The sequence below is a fragment of the Moschus berezovskii genome, chromosome 6 (genome assembly GCF_049115385.1).
Source record: "Moschus berezovskii isolate FMDL1 chromosome 6, NW_MosBer_1.0, whole genome shotgun sequence".
Lineage (NCBI taxonomy): Eukaryota > Metazoa > Chordata > Mammalia > Artiodactyla > Moschidae > Moschus > Moschus berezovskii.
Window position 1 is genome coordinate 123,163,618 of NC_142465.1, and position 4,785 is coordinate 123,168,402.

The following is a 4,785-nucleotide window of genomic DNA, read 5'->3' on the forward strand; positions in this document are numbered from 1 at the left end:
GTGAGGTTTCCAATGTCCCCAGAACCTTGTTAACGCTTATTATCATCTTTCATTTTGATTGCCGTCCTAGTGGGTGTGACACTGTTTTGCATTTGGTTTCAATCTGAAGTTTCCTAATAACTAATGATGTTGAGCATCTTCTCACATTTGATTAGACATTTCACCAAAGAAGATACCTAGCTCCACTCCTCCTTCTTTGGTGAAATGTCTAATCAAACACCCGGCCTGTTTTTCACTTGGGCTGCTTTTCTCACTGTTCTTTAAAATTTTATATGTTTGTGAAGTAGGTGAAAGTCACTCAGTCGTGTCCAATTCTTTTCGACCCCAGGGACTATACAGTCCGTAGAATTTTTCAGGCCAGAATATTGGAGTGGGTAGCCTTTCCCTTCTGGGGACCTTCCCAACCCAGGGACGAGCCCAGATCGCCAGCATTGTAAGCAGATTCTTTACCAGCTGAGCCACAGGGAAGCCCATATGTTTGTAAATTGTGGTAAAATACACAGAACAGTGTTAAGTGTATGATTGTCTTATTGTGAGTTGTGAGTGTTCTTTATATAAATATACAGACAATTTTAAGTGTGTGTGTGTCTTGTTCTGAGTGCTCTTTAACACGCATGGCTTGTGGACGCGTACCCCAGTTCCCATCGTCTTCCTGCTGGTGTTTGAAACACAGAACATTTACTTTGGACCAAGCCCGATCTGCGGAACAATATGCATCACTCAGGGGCCCAGAGATTTTCTCCGACTTTTTAAGGGTTTGTAGCGTTAGCTCTTTCATTTAGGGTTAGGGTTCATTAAGCTAATTTTTGGGTATTGTGTGAGGTAAGGGTCCAAACTCCTCTGTCAGCATGTGGATATCCGCTCATCATGGCACCATTTATTGAAAAACTATCCTTTCCCCACTGAAAACTGTGGAACCTTTGCCACAAATCATCTGATTGTGAATCTCTGGGCTTATTTCTGGACTTTCAATCCTGCTCCATTGACCTGTGTCAGTCCTTACCCCAAAACACGCTGTCTTTACTGCTGTAGCTTTATTGTAAGTTTTACAACCAGAAACTGTAAACTCTCCAACCTTGTTCCTTTAAAAGATTGTTTTGGCTATTTTGTGTCCTTTACATTTGCATGCACTTTTATGGTCAGATTATTAATCTCTGGGCCCTTTAAATCTGCTCACATTTTGATAGGGATTGGATGTGTAAGTGCACAGTCGCTCCGTCTTGTCTGACTCTTTTGTGACCCCAGGGACTGTGGCCCACCAGCCCATGTCTCTGTCCATGGGATTTCCCAGGCAAGAATCCTGGAGTGGGTTGTCACGCCCTCCTCTGGGGGATCTTCCCGACCCAGGGGCTGAACCCACATCTCCTGCATTGGCAGACAGATTCTTTACCACTAGCACCACCTGGGAAGCCCAGGGATTGCATTCAATCTGTTAATCCATTTGGGGAGTATTGGTATTTTATCAACATTGAGTCTTCCCCCACAAATTCTGGGAGACAGTGAAGGACAGGGAAGGCTGGCGTGCTGCAATTCATGAGATCACAAAGAGTCAGACGTGACTTTGCGACTGAACAGCCACCCCCGTGAACACTGTCTCCCTGCTTTTCTAGATCTCTTTAATCTCTCTTAGAAATGCAATGAGATTTACGTGTACAAGTCTTGCCTCCTTTTGTTAAACTTACTCCTATCCATTTCATTTTTTTTTCAGTGCTATTGTAAATGAAATCGTTTTCTCAGTTTCCTCTTTGGCTTGTTCATTGCTAACCCGTGGAAATGCGGCTGGATTTTGCATGTTGATTTTGGGGGCTGGAACCTTGCTGAACTCACTCATTAATTAGGAGCTTCTTCCTCTATGACCTCTTGCCATTTGGCCCCAAATGCATCACAAATGCAGAAATGGATGGTTTCTGGTGGAGGAAAAGGGAACCTTCAGGTAAGTGGAAAGTACCAGGAAAATAATGGAGAGGAAGACATTTAGGGAAATGACACCAGAAGCTTTAAAGTCTTGAACTCCTGCTCTTGCCACTAGCCCGAGTGTGCGTGCATCTGACGCTAATTAACGTACAAAATGACTGGAAAACTGATCTGACCGGCAGACCTCCACCCAGGTCTCAGACGAAGCACGAGGCATGCACACGGGCACAGACCTGATTAGAGCAGCGAACACTGAATATCCCTGCACAGTGGCACCAGAGCCCACAGGGACCCAGCACTCTCCATGGGCAGGGGGAGACCCGTAACACTCAGATGCCGGGGATAGAAGCCGAAGTCACCTGGTGTCCACAGAATATAAAATCCCAACTCACAGAAGAAAGGACAAGAGACAGAGACGATGGGCGGCCTCGGAGAGTTTGGATTGTCTGACCGGGACTCTAAACCAGCTTTTAACCAGAAACTGCAAACAGCCTTGACAAAATATTCACAGGACGACTTAGCAAAGAAATAGATACAAAGAAGCAAACAGAAATTTTGGAACTGAAACATTCTATAAGTGAGACAAAACGAAACTTACTGGGTGGTTTAGCTAGCAGCATGGAGATGACAGAGGAAGGAATCATTGAATTTGATACATCAGTAGAAATTAGTCTAAGAAACAGTCAGAGATGTTAACAAAGGAACAGTCTCAGGGACCCATGGGGCCGTGACAGACGGGCTGGATTTGTGCTTCTGGAGTTCCTGAAGAAAGGAGAGAGACTGCGGGGCTGGAAAAACATGCTGAGGAAATGATAACAGAACACTAAAGAAGAAATGGGTTTCCCTGATGGCTCGGTGGGAAAGAATCCACCTGCGGATGCAGAAGACGCGGGTTGGATCCCTGGGTTGGGAAGAGCCCCCGAAGAAGGAAAAGGCAGAATTCCATCTACAGAGGGCTGCAGTCCATGAGGTCGCAGAGCTGGGCATGACTGAGCGACTAAACAACAGCAGCAGGGAAGAAATACTGACAATGCCAAGTGCTGGCGAGGATGCGAGGCAGCTGGAGCACTGGGCGCTGCTGCTGGGAGGCGGGGCCGGGGCCCAGCGCTGCCTCAGTTTCTCAGGCAGGCAGCTGTACACTCCCTGCCAGACACAGCAACCCTGCCCAGGCATTTCACCCGGAGAAACGGAGCCGTGTGCTCACACGGAAACCTGTACACGGGTGTGGCTGGAGGTTTTATTCATAACAGCTGAAAAAGACCCAGACACCTTTCAGTGGGTGAACTGTGGTGATCTACGCCATGGAATACGGCTGCATCACAAAAGAAGCGAACTGCTGACTCCAGCAACCTCCCAGACGAATCTCAAAGGCGTTACAGAGTCAGAGAGACCAGGCCCAGTTATCTTCTGCCTGAGTCCATCCATGGAGAACATCATACCATCACGGAGAACATCAGTGGTTGCCAGGGCTTACGGGTGGAGAGAAGTGTGCCCCAAAGTTAAGGCAGGGGCAATTTGGCGGTGAGGTAACTGTGTGTATCCTGTGACAGTGACAGCTATCCAAATGTGTTAAAATTTAGAAAACTGTACACCAAAATCAAAAAAGTCAATTTTTAATTGGGGGGGGAGGATAAATAACATTTCGAGGAACACCTGAAGCGAAAACATTGAAAATGAACTATACTCCAATATAAAATAAAAATTAAATCAAAACGTCAGTTTTACCATTTAATAACTAAAGTGAGACATACAAGATATTTTTCAAACATGTGTTTCAGGCAGCGGTTACGCGCGCAGGGGCTTTCTCCTTGGCACGCGTTCTCCCGCGGGCGAGGGCACCGCGGCGCGCTCAGGCCTCGGGACGCACAGCCTGGGGCGCGCCTGGGAGCTGATCGCGTGTCTTGCGGTGCCTCCCGGGAGGGTCAGAACCGTGACAGGCACTTGCAGCCCAAGGCGAGGGAGGCGTCCTCACACACGCTCCGCTCAGGAAAAGTCAACGCCCTGCGGGAGCGGCGGAAGACTCGGGCCCTGGACCCCGGCCGGGCTCGCCGCAGAGGCGCCGCGAGACTCCGCAGACCCTCCTGAGCCCCCCATCCCCCGCCCCGCCCGGCTCCCGGAGGCCTCGCGGCCCTTTCCCCTCGCCTTCCAGGACCGGCCAAGCCCCAGCCTCCTCCCGAAGGCCCGCTCCGCAGCTGCCGCCCTCCCCACCTGCTCCCCGGCAGGCCGCCAGCGCCCCCCAGCCCCCGGCGGGAACCAGAACTTGAGGTTGGGGGTATCAGTGGCGGCCGGCTCTGCCCCCAACCCCTGGTCCGCCCCGCGGCTGAGCCCCAGACGCTCCTGGGGCTCGAGGGCTGGGAGCGCCGTGGGCGCCCGCGCAGTTCGGAGCTGCAGGGGCCGCTCGCCCAAGGCGCCAGGTGCCACTTCCCGTTGGAGAGGCAGGTGAGCCCACCCGGTGAGCTGCATCACCCCCAGCGCCTCTTTCCCAACCGCTGGGCACACGCCCTCCCCGGGGGTCACGGATGCGCACATGCCCTAGGGCCAGACGAGCCCCCAATGTCCCTACCCCACAGCAGTCGTCGAGTCCCTGGCGTCTCCCAGGTCCCACCTCCCCTCAGTCCGCGTTCGCTGGATGGTCCTCGCACCTCGCAGCCCGCCGCGCGCCCCCAGCCCCTTCCCGCACACCCCGCGCCCAGACGCTGCATCCTCTGGCGTGGGGTGCTGAGCCTGGAGCCCACTCCCCAGTAGGGCCTGTGTTCACCACCCTGTGTCCTGTCCCGAGGCTGTGTCGGTGGCGCCCAAGGAAGCGTGGAAAAATATGTTTAAACGTGCAAATGAAGAGTTTTAGGGAAAAAAGGGTCAGTGGTCTCAACG